Raw genomic sequence first — 13,163 nt, 5'->3', positions numbered from 1 at the left:
CAGCTGAGATCTATATCGCGACCCCCTCCGCCGCCGAAGTTTACCGCCCAGGGAAAGGGTGGTATTGCACCCGTACCCAAGACGCGTGTCGACCTCCCGCCTCGCTCGCTGCCTCCCCGCCCGAAACTGCTTGATCCCATAAGTTGTGTGGGAGGAAACCACTTACCACTCTTGCGCTAAACAACAGGACGTCCCATCCCGATGATGTCATACCACTAATTAATGCCAAAATCACCTGCCAAAGCCAAATTTTGTTAAATCGTCGGGAAAAATGTCATTTTCATTCATTTTCTCTGTGAACTGTTTACATGCAAAACACGTCTGGTTGATTGCTTGAGCGTCCAGTCCACCACCTAGCCAACAAATTTCAACGTCGTGCTCTGCAGCTCGTCGGTCAACCTGCAACTTGCATTGTTTTTCCTTCTGAACACATGTATTTACCAAACTTGCCTCCCGAACCTGTAATTTCATTTTTCCTCGGTCAATTTTACCCAACAAAGCCAAATTCCAGTAAATTCGGTCCGTAGCTCTCAGAGAAAGACACCCAGAACTGCTGTTTTTCCCATTTTCCTACAGAAGCCCGACCTCCAGTTTGAAAACACAAGAACCAAACATGGATGCTCCCGTAGCCCTGAATGTCGTGCCCCTCAATGCACCTCATAAAGACCTGGATTGGTTACCCTTGGCTGACGGAGATTTTCAAATAAAAGAGTTGTCTTGTGATATGAACCATCTCCAGGCATTTTTCCGAATTAGGAATAGTCATCTGAGCAACTTTGATATCTATGGAATATGGGAATCTAATCTTCCCGGGTATTACCTTCCCTCTGTCAATGTGTTGCCAGATATTATTCACCATTGCTGTGCCAACTATGACCCTGTCAGTAAAGCAGTTATGACCCCATCCCAAACTGTTCTCTTTTACATAACTGTTGAATCTATCAATGAGATGTTACAATTCCATCCCACTCAGCCCCTTGCTCCTCTTTCCATGGGATTTTTGCTTGAGAAAGGTTCTCAATTGCCCAATTCAAAAATAACCCAGATTGCTCAATTATTCATGAAACCATATTGCCAGCCCCAAGGCCCACCTCCCTATATGCATTCCTGGTTCACTGAAACAGGCAGAGTTATTCTTGAAATGATATCCTTTATCTTGGGATTCAAAACCAGTGAATTTGTTGATGCGACCATCTTAGTTATGTTGTCAATGTTTACTCCAGGACAACCCCCCCCCCCGTCAAATATGATTATGCCTCTTTCATTGCCAACAAAATCAATGAGAAATTCATAAATCTGGATAGAGAAGGAGTCTTCAAGTACACCTCATTCATATACCACCTTCTGCTATATTATCAGCCAAACAACTTTTCATTTCCCATCAGGAAATTGGATTCCAAAGGAGAGCGGAGGTCTGTGATCTTTTGGACCTCAATCTTCCACAATGTTTGTGAATCCCCTTATACCTATTGTGAATTCATTAACTTGTTTGTGCATCCAACCTCCACTCTATTGATAGGAGCTCCTCCTCCTAGGCTCTCTGATGATATAAAGAAGATTTTACAGCTTTCCAGACAATACAAGATAGGTGACTGGTACCTCTACCAAAATCATATGGAAATCAAAATATATGGCTGTGAACTGTGCCCTTTAAAGCTGCCCAAATATGTGCCCATGATACTATTTGCACTGGAGTATTTCAGGCAGCTTATCAATGCAAATTTAACCCACTTTTGCAATGCAAATAAAAAGGCTCAGTTGAGAATAAAAAACCAATTAGGCCCTTTTATCATCCATAAGAGGGAGGCATGGGAAGATGTTGATAAGATATTAGGGGAAGACCTTAAATTGAAGAAAAGTTTGGTGGGTGTTCATAGTTTCTGACTGTAATACTGAAGGTTTCTAGAATAAAAGGTTGTTGGAACGATTCTTGTCTGACTTACTGAATGAGGAATTGACGCTGAGGACCATGTTACAGAATTCTTGAATCATCTTATGGATCAATAAGTCCCTTCTAACTTGTGTTTTACAGTTTCTATGTTTATTATATCATCTATGTTTCATGATCTCAATAATAAAGAAAAAGAATAATTCAAAATTTTCTTGACTGCACTCTGTCTTCAATCTTTGTTGTTTTCTATGTTTTCTTTAGAATTAGAATAAACAATGAATTCTTAATTGCTCCTTAATAGTAATCATCCATTTTCCCTCTGTTAAATATGATGAAGGATTCTTAACTGCCCTTCACCCAATTGACTCCATTCCATCTGATTTAAGCCTATAAGTTGTTCCATATTTGAGTACCTTACTCTATGATACCTCCTCTGTTGAGAAACCTAATCCAGGAAGCTATCCTTCTTTGACTCCATCATGCCCAATGGACTGAAAATTTTCCGTTTTACCTCACTGTTCTATTGAATCCTTCCAACCAAACTTGAAACAAAACCCTTGTACTTCATAACTAGCTTAACACACTTTAAAACAAAGATAAATCATAAAGAGAGAGCCCTCTCCGGATGCAGATGGGCTAGAACCTGCATCTAAAAGATTGGTCTATGGTTACCTCAGTCGTATTCCCTTTCTTACAACTTTGGGGAACAACCTGAGTGATAACACTACTGACGAAACACGTAAACCTCGCTATCCTTGTTTCATTTGCGACGAGGATCATTTTAATAAAGAATGCCACATCGAGCAGAGGTTTCAAAATTCGTTAAAGGTTCTCAAACACTTGCTATCTTGAAGGATCCTTCTCCTACTCAAGATAGTAAGATGGTTGCTTCTTCCTCGAATGCCTCAGAAGAACCCATTATGATGATGTCTAATGTTAGGATTGCGACGCAATCAAAATATTATGGTAGTAAAAATCCCGTTGATGGTAAAGAAGCAAAATCTTCTAATTCAAACACATCAACGACACCTCCTCCTAGTTCTGATCCATTACAGATCGAGAAACCCAACCGCGACTTAGTAATCAAACCGCCTGCTAAAGGTATATTTTGGAAATCAACTTTCAATCCACATGCGAGAACTGCTCAGAATTATAACATTGTTGAAGACTTAGCTATTTACCCTTTAGCAATTTTGGCTTTGGAAGTGCTGCAATCATGCCCAACACAACGTAAATTACTATTTTCTGCTATAGGAGCCGTTGATATTCAGGATTGAAACCTAATAATCTTTGATTTAGAGAATAGTACACCCCACCTACCTCATCAAATGGCTTTCCAGATTCCAGTGTTAGTAAAAAATAGACCTTGCTTTCGAACTGTGATTGATGAGGGGGCTTCTACGTGTATTATGTCGATCCAGTGTTGGAAATCGCTTGGTTCTCCCACACTCAATCAGTCTCCGACAATTCTAAAGGCTTTTGATGGTCGAGGGTTCCATCATTTTGGTATTTTGCAGGATTTACCTATAGGGTTCGAAGGAAAAACTGTAAATCTAGATGTGGAAGTGGTTGATGCCCCTCTAGATTACAACCTTCTCTTGGGTCGCAATTAGTCTTATGCTATGACTGTTATTGTTTCATCAGTCTTTCGGCTTATAAAGTTTCCTCATAACGGACAGATTGTTACAATAGACCAGCTGACTTATTTCTCGTCCGACCTAGCCTCTACAGATAGTGTTCAGCACATTGGTAAAACGACTATCCCTTACAAGGATGTTGGCGTAGGTTTGATTAAAGATTCTGGTTTGTTGGGAACTTTTTCCTTCCCTCCTCCAAACGTATTGCCTTCTATTGCAAATATTCATATGATTTCATCGAATAATGTTACTTTTGATGATCCTCAGATCGTACCTTTCGATTCTGAGGTGGATTCATTTGATGGCATGATGCCTTTGAGTCCCTTTGAAATTGCATATCAGGTTGTACAGTCGTTTTCTGATTCCTGACCAATCTTGAGGATAGTTTGTTCTTGTATCAACCTCGTTAAAAAATGAAACTGGGTGTCTCGAGGATAGTTTTTTTCCTGTATCAACCTCGTTAGAAAATGAAATCAGGTGGGTCGAGGATAGTTTTTTCCTATGTCAACCTCGTTAAAAAATGAAACCGGGTTTCGAGGATAGTTTGTTCCTCTGTCAACCTCGTTAAAAAATGAAATTGGGTGTCTCGAGGATAGTTTGTTCCTATATCAACCTCGTTAAAAAATGAAACTGGGTATCTCGAGGATAGTTTTTTCCTGTATCAACCTCATTAAAAAATGAAACCGGGTGGGTCGAGGATAGTTTTTTCCTATGTCAACCTTGTTAAAAAATGAAACCAGGTTTCGAGGATAGTTTGTTCATGTGTCAACCTCGTTAAAAAATGAAACTGGTTGTCTCAAGGATAGTTTGTTCCTGTGTAAACCTCGTTAAAAAATGAAACTGGGTGTTTTGAGGATAGTTTGTTCCTGTGTCAAACTCATTAAAACATGAAACCAGGTTTCGAGGATAGTTTGTTCCTGTGTCAACCTCGTTAAAAATGAAACTGGGTGTCTCGCGGATAGTTTGTTCCTGTGTCAACCTCGTTAAAAAATGAAACCGGGTGTTTCGAGGATAGTTTGTTCCTGTGTCAACCTCTTTAAAAAATGAAAACGGGTGTGTCGAGGATAGTTTGTTCCTGTGTCAACCTCGTTAAAAAAATGAAACCGAGAGTTTCAAGGATAGTTTGTTCCTATGTCAACCTCGTTAAAAAATGAAACAAGGATTATGGAGCATAGTTCCTTGTCTTGTGTCAAACTCATTAAAATATGAATCAAGGGTTTTAGAGCATAGTTCCTTGTCTTGTGTCAAGCTCGTTAAAAAATGAAACAAGGAGTCGTGAGCATAGTTCCTTGTCTTGTGTCAAGCTCGTTAAAAAATGAATCAAGGGTTTGGAGCATAGTTCCTTGTCTTGTGTCAAGCTCGTTAAAAAATGAAAAAGGAGTCATGAGGAAAGTTCTTGATCTTGAGTCAACCTCGTTTAAAAAATGAAACAAGGGTTATGAGGATAGTTCTTTTCCTATGTCAACCTCATTAAAAAAATGAAACAACTCCCTTTCCAAGTCGAGTCTTTCCAAGATCTCGAAAGTGAACTTTCATTCCATCCACCTTGTTGAATGAAATGAAGCTTGGGGGGCATGTACCTCGATTTGAGTCATTATGCTGGGGGCATGCGAACTTATTACAAGCATAGTTTTTCATTTCAAGCTTGTGTAAACATGAAACCAAATCCAAGTAGAGTTCTCTATGGTTCAAGCTTGTGTAAAAATGAACCCATACACGTTTTACATCTCGTGATCGCCCTTTTTATCCGCTAAATTCTGTTAGATGAGCCTTGGTTGTTTTCATTCCATCGCCACCATCTCTGTGGCCGATCATATGCTTTCACTTGGTTGTTCTTTAAACTCTTTTCTGACTCGTAAAATATGAAAAGATTGCTAAGTTTTTCCCCTTTTAACTCATTAAACGGAATTAAAAAGGCGGTCCACCTTCTGCTCTTTTTTGACCATATAAACATGAAAAGATCACCAAAATTTTGTTGTTTTAGGTTCGATACTAGTTATGAAACGATGCGTCTTTGATAAATTTTTTACTTTTTCCAATCGAGGCCACTAATTATGAAAAGTACTCCTTGATCGTAATGGTCAAGCAGTTCTCTTGAGTATTATTTTATACTTTTTCGGGCATGAGGGACAAAAATTTACGAAAAAGGACCCCCCTGGAGTTTTCTTTTCCGTGTCTTTTTCAAACTCTCTAAACATGAAAAAGACTCTGAGTTTTACCTATGTCGGACTCGTTAAACCCTGACGACATTGGACTCGTCACTATGACGATACTAGAGTCCTCTTTAAACCCTTTTCAGACTCGTTAAATATGAAAAGATTGTCGAGCGCTTGTATTTTCCAGCTCATTAAAGTATTGGAAATGTCATCCCTCCTGTATTATTTTATCATTTTTGGGACCTGAGGGATTATTTTACGAAAAAGCACCCCATGGATTTTTCTTAAGTTTTTCTTCTGACTCCCTAAAATTGAAAAACACCAAGTTTTTCCTATACTGGACTTGTTAAAATTTAACAGTAAAGGACCTGTTCAATTTTTAAATAGGAACGAACCACTCCTTCGTAGGGTTCAAATTTTAAATTAAGTTGGACTCATCTGAAGGATGAGCTTATAAATAAGCAAATGTTATCCTCCTCAAGCTTGTCAAAAATAAAGAGGTACTTGCCAGAAATAGTGGGGGAAAAGAGAGAAAAATGAGCCTGTTTGTTACACTTTGTTTTTTTTTAAGAAAAGCCATTAACCACTTTTGAACACGACAATTTTTGTTCACCTGGGTTGGGAAATCCTTTTCCTAACAGTTAATCAAACCATATTGAAAGAATTCAGTGGGTTTCTGGGTATTAGCTTTGGGTCAATTGTCACCAAGCCATCTCAGTGGTGTTATGTGTTCAAGAGAATAGTTAAAACTAACCATTCATCTGCGAGATATTTGTCATCCATTTTGACCATCCCTGAGTCAGTCCTTGCCAATATATTTCTTCAAAACTTGATCTATGATTTCGTGTTGTGGGCTTGCCTACTATGGATCGTTTTCTATCGACTTCAGTTCATTATCTAGGAAGTTAATCTAGAAATCGTCAGTACCTTGAAAACCGCATGCCCTAATGGCAATTTTCTCGCCTTCGACGATAGGTTGCATCATTGACCTTCGATCGAATGATTCTATGACATGTTTGACTTCAACTCATTTATTCACAAATCATGGATTGTACTGGGTACTTTGAGAGCCATTGACATTACTGGTTGTTTCTCCCACACTTGTTAACAGTTCACATCATTGACTGGTAATCAAGTGGTTTCTACCATGTTCGACTTCAACACATTCATTCACATGGATAGAATCGTACTAGTTCGGGAAGCGGAAATCAAGACCCTGGATCTAGTTTCTACCATCCAAGTTGTGAGGAATTTGTTATTCATTATATAGTGGACTATTCATAAACAGATGGATGCGCCCATACTGCGTCTACACATGTCTATACTCTTGATGTATTACAAAATCATTCCTGTATCAGAACAATTTAGTCAGTTTTCTAGTTTGTTTTAATCTGAGTATGGGAATGCCTACCTCAACGATGATATGTCTACATATATATATTTTGCATTGAATGTTTTTATAGTTTCCAACTGGGGTGTCCACAGAATGATCCTTGAAATGATAAAGTACTTCAATCTTCATAAATGACAGACTCTATCTTCATCTATTACAAACTTCGCACTTTAGGGGGCAATCTGTTGCATTAAAAATTGTCACCTTGACATTCTGCTATCTGTGTGAGTTCATTACCACTCATACTTCCCCCTCTACAAGTATGAAGCATCAGTTCCTCATATCAAGTCTTGAAAGTAAGAGAAAAGCCCTCAAAAGTCTTTAAAACTCTGGTTCCACACTTTCTCTTTGTTACCTGCGGTCCTGCATCTAATGGTCAAGTCTCCTGTGCACCTGACCACACTCTCTCTGTGTTAAAGGTGCGGACCCTTGTAAAAGTTAAAAAGGCACGAGTATATTATGAAAAACTCACTTTCAGTCATTTCTAGAAGCTTTTGGAAGGAATCTTAAGGTGGCAAGTTCGCTCTCTTAAGGTTCATGCATCCCATACCTTAAGGAGCTAACCCCTTGATGTGAGGAGCTTATCCCTTTGAAGGAGGATTCTATCCCTTCATAGGTGGACCTGTAACCTCCTCCTCTGCACTATAAAAATAAGCATTGGGCTGGTTACTAGGGAGGTTAGAAGCTGAATATTTTTGAGGTGAAATGCTGCTGGAACTTAGTCTTCTTTAGTTGAGTTTTTATGAGGATAGATTACATATCTCTAAGATCTCATTTGGAGGAGTGCAAGGCTTGTCAAAGTAAAGGAAATTCCTGTTTCAGACCCCAGGAAGAGCTTGTTCAACATCAAGGCTGAAAAGGTTGTAAGGTTCTTCTACTTCAAAGTTAATACAAATAAATTTGTTTTTCTCAATAAGCTGTTGATTCATGGTTTATTTTATGGATTCCTTGATCACCATAATAGGCATGATTTATAATATTTGCTATGCAGGTGCTATTTAATGTTTTCTTGTTTGTGATTGCAGGTCTTTAAAGGTAACTCTTTCGAACGATTGGAGGTTAACTCTTTTGAACGATTGAAGGATGACTACTACGAACAAGCATTGGATCTAAGGTAGGATCTTAACACCTTTGTAGTATTTATTTATAAATCGCATATGTCTAGAGAAAGATAGATTTGTTTGTCTGTTTGTTGCTAGACTATCTTCTGATACTAGAGAGATCGAACTTGTTCGCAAGATCGATTTATCTGGCCAACACATTTTAAATAAAAGAAAACTACCTGTTCGAATCAATAGATACAATCCATGGCTATAGAATACCCACCTTGCAAGGCACTCTGCTCGCCCTAAATTCCTTTACTTTGTTTATGGAATAGGGTAGATTCAAAGTTTCTGTGAGAGTTATCATCTTGTCCAATTCTATGTGATAATGATAAATATTAGTTTGCAAAGCTAGAAGCATATCCCTAATACGTGGTGGATATCATCTGTCACATGCTAGCTAGAAATTGGTTACGTGGGCAGTGCATGCAAAGAGATCTTGTATCTTCTCTCACATGCCAGCCAGAAATTGGTTACGTGGGTGGTGCATGCAAAGAGAACGTGTCACATTATATGGTTGTGTGGCAGGACCACTATAAAGTTATCAATTAATACTTTTAAAGTTAGGGTTATGTTGAGCTGAGCTGTTTTAAGTTGCAACTATGTTACTGTTTACTCTATATTATGCCAAAAACACACGGTCAGACAAGTTGACAGTCAGACAAATAATTTATATGTGATGATTAAAGAAAACCAGGAAAACCTGGAGGTTATCTTCAATTCTATAGTCGGAACTGTCGTTTGAAAGCGATGCTGGATATGATGTTTTCCTTTTCATTTTATGGCTTGGATCTGGTAAAATGAGATCGTTTTATGCATTCCAGGGATGTGAAAGTGTAAGAAAATATTTTGCCGTTACTAAAGAAACAATTGTATGACAATTCCTTGCAGCGGATAGTTATTTTGGACATGTGTCGCTAATACCGTCATCAAAGTGTTTAACAGAAGGCATATTGAAGCTCATCCTGCTCAAGTATTTAATAAGGCTACTGGAATATGTTTAATGCATTTTGGTGCCTTCTAAGCCATCCATTGGCTATCTTTTTTCTTTAACCTTTATTCTTCTCCGCTGATGTATTAAAGGCTAGGGCGGTGTATTAAAGCCTATGTGGCGTCTTTAACTTTAAAGTTTGGCTGACACTATTCAATATTCCAATCTTCTGCTGTTTTTACATAGCTTTCTAGGTTTTTGTCAGATCCTTTGATGTCAAGATTTTCATTATCTTTTGTATAGTTGTTTGTTGGAATCTCATGAATTAATTTCCTTCACAGGAACAATGCCATTTGACATCGAGAAAGAGTCTGCATAGCAATGGTCCACTGAGTATCCGAAGTGTTGGCTCATTTAATGGGAGTCCTTCAGTTTCACCAAGGGGATCTAATGATTTCAAGGTATGTTATTTTGCTATTTTTTCTGGAACAGATCATGAAACCTAATAAATCATGTTTCTTGAATGTATTCAACAATGAGTCTATCACCTCTGTGTTGCCACACCTAGACATCAATTGTGCAAGAGAATTTTAGATATGTTATGTGGTTGACATTATCTTCTTTAAGCCTGGTTTACTGCAACAAGCTTTCAATTCTGATGTGTAAGTTTATTTTCACTATATGGTTCTTTGTTTCAATTTTTGTATTCTGCTACTGGGTACAGTTGTGGTATTTACATTCAGCTTCCTTTACAATCATTCTGGTTCTTATACATTTGAATGAAAAGTATAATACATTTACAATGGAGAGCCTTACCTCTATCATTGCTTCAATCTTGGAACGCATTGGTGTTTTCATTTGAGCACAATGAAGATATTTTACCCTTTTTATGAATGTTTGATCTCTTTATAAAAATAGCTGGAAGATAAAAATATAAGCTTTTGATTCAAAGACTAGTATGCGTTAGATATTCAACATTCCAATGAAAGCCATGAAGGTTATTTGTGTTGAATGGAGTAGCTGTTATCCACCACAATAGGTCAACTTTGCCATTAAACATAAGAACAACTTTGCTATTGGGACTCTTGAATGTTTTAATATTATTTTCACTATATGGGTCACATTCCATCTTCATTCTGGGTGTTATGAAACTAGCTCACAAAAAGATAAAAAAGATAGATCAACGCCTTATAATTCAGCCTCTTTGAGGGGGCAGCCTACTTTACATTACACAAATGAACAATTCTTGGATGATACAAATGAAAATACCTCCTTTCTTATATAGGAGTCTAAGGGGTCATAATATAATCAGAGCTGACATAACAATGATAATGTAAGGGCATAATAATAACAATAGTGGGCTTCTATGGGGCACAATAGTAACAATATGGGGACTACATGGGTACAACAATATAATAAGCGGGTTGTACTAATAACAATAAGGGGTTACACTAGTAGTATAGGGGCCTAACATGCCCCTCTCCTTCAAAAAGTTTTGTCCTCAACGCTTGAGTAGTTTTTGATGTTTCTGTATAAAAATTTTGTCCCCCCATGTGGAATCTTCAGCGGGTAAGTTCTTCCACTTGATGAGATACTCTGAAATTAATCGATTTCCTAGCTGCCGGGTTCTTGTTTTTGTGACTGCTCCAGGTTCCAATATGATTTTTCCTTCCTCTTCAAGTTCTGACAATATTGTTTGAATTGGGATCTTTTGCAACTTTTGAATAAGTGGCCATACTTCTTCATCCTTCTTCCATTCATCCCTTGCTTCGTTTATCCAATCATTTATTTCTTCTTTCTCTGGGGTTGGGTCCTGGCTTATATCCTCTTCTTTTGATGTTTCTTGATCCTTTTCTTCCTCCTCTTCATACGCTATGAAAAATAATTTTTTCTCAGCACACTTATGACCTTTAGTGCATTTTCTATCACAATTGTAACAAAGCCCTTTTTCTCTTTTTTCTTTCAATTGTTGTGGTGTAACCCTTGTAGGTTGTGGAAGGCTAGAAGAAACAACACTTCCATCTTTATAGTTGTGAGGGGTAGACTTCCTTGTTGCCATAATTTTACTTTCCACTATGTAACAAAGCCCTTTTACTCTTTCCAATTGTTGTGGTGTTGCTCTAAAGAAGGTGTTGCTCTTTGTATCCTCATAATGCGCTATCATTTCCTCTGTGAAAATTGACCACGTAACAAGTTGTTTATGAGAACAAAGCCCTTTATACCATAAAAATTGATCCGGTTCTAAATATGAAGATGCAATACATACCTTTTGTAACAGTGGTACACCATGTAGATCAAAATATTGCTCCATCTAAAGTATCCAATTTACCAGATCCTTGCCATCAAACTTCCTCATCTTGCTTTTTCTTGATTTTAGGAGCTCGATATTGAAACGATTGTAACTCTGTACTTTCGGATCTTTAAGTTCTGAAATTGTGACTTGCAGTATCCCTCTGCGTCCTCTTTCCAATGCCACAAGTCTGTTCCCAATTTGATTCTCCAAGGAAGAGTTATGCCAAATCTCCCACAGTGACCTAATTATAGACTAGTTCAGTAGAGAAAACTTCTACGATGTTCCACGTGTCACTGTTTTGACCTTTGGATCTGAAAAATATATACAAAAAACTACAGTCCATCCTCTTTTTGTACCTTTTTACGAAAGTTCAATTCGATGCTCAGAGAGAAAGTTATGATGATTTTCCCCAGGTCACCTGTTTGGAATGTAATTCAGGACTCTGCAAAAATACCAACTTCCTTATATCATATCTATGCAAATATAGCACGAAAAGCTTTGAAATTGGGAACTGAGGTTCAGTGCGATTTCATCTCAAATGGGTTTTTTGTTTCACTTCTGAAACGTCGTAGAAAACAATTTATAGAGAAAATTCCACGATGAACTATTAGGAGCAGCGAAACCCTAGAATCCAAAGCTCTGATACCAAATGTTGTGAAACCAGCTCACAAAAAGATAGAAAAGATAGATCAACACCTTATAATTCAGCCTCTTCGAGGGGGCAACCTCCTTTACATTACACAAATGAACAATTCTTGGATGATACAAATGAAAACACCTCCTGTCTATATATAGGAGTCAAAGGGGTCATAATATAATCAGAGCCGACATAACAATAATAATGTAAGGGCATAATAATAGCAATAGTGGGCTTCTATGGGATACAATAGTAACAATATGGGGACTACATGGGTACAACAATATAATAAGGGGGTTGTACTAATAACAATAAGGGGTTACACTAGTAGTATAGGGGTCTAACACTGGGAGTTTAAAATTTATATAAAATTTCATTGAAACAACTAATGTCAAGAGTTTTTATCTCGAGTGGGGGAGGGATTATTACAGCCCCCTTCTCTTTTTCTAGTCATGCCACCTGTTGGGTAGCTCATCTAGAGTGTGCTATGGTACTAGGATACCTAGTGTTTGCTTGAAGACTCTAACCTTGCAAATTTTAATTTATTGGCAGTTCTGTAAGACTGTCAACTCAACAAAAACACATTTTGGGGGAAAAACAGTAGGATGGTGGCTGAAAGATACAAAAGAGAAGAAAAATAAGAGACCCGCATTCATAATGCACAAGTTCATGCTGCTATTTTAGTTGCTGGTGTAGCTTTTGCGGTTGCTGCAGTTGCAGTTGTAACTGCTACATCTTCTGGTAGTGGTGAGAGTAGTCAATCAAAGACAAGTATGGCAGTTGCATCCGTAGCTGCACTTGTAGCAGCATAATGTGTTGAGATTGCAGAGTGTATGGGAGAAAATAGGGAACAAATGGCATCCGTGGTAAGCTCTGTTGTCAAAGTCAAAAAGCCTGGAGATATTATGACACTAATTGCCGGGGCAGCCACATGTACTCAATTCTTCCTGAAGAACGAACCTAAATAGAGTAGCAATTGGCATCCATTTCAGAAAACTAAATAGAGTAGCTTTCATTGATTACATTGATCATTGCTTCCACTATCTCTTTTGAGTTTATGTTTGCATGAAGAAATTAGAATATGTTATTTCCAGCCAAAAGTTGACTTCAATAATATCCTGT

General features: G+C 37.9%; 1 pseudogene; it reads left to right on the top strand.

Annotated features, from left to right (window-relative positions):
* LOC149177488 (VAN3-binding protein-like) overlaps positions 1–13,163 on the top strand; it is a 155,218-nt pseudogene that overhangs the window by 8,365 nt on the left and 133,690 nt on the right.

This window comes from Pinus tabuliformis, chromosome 4_1, assembly GCF_031772625.1.
Source record: "Pinus tabuliformis cultivar Carrire ecotype Pingquan chromosome 4_1, CPIR1, whole genome shotgun sequence".
Taxonomy (NCBI): domain Eukaryota; kingdom Viridiplantae; phylum Streptophyta; class Pinopsida; order Pinales; family Pinaceae; genus Pinus; species Pinus tabuliformis.
The sequence above is the reverse complement of the archived record's forward strand: the minus strand, read 5'-3'. Positions and strand labels throughout refer to the sequence as shown.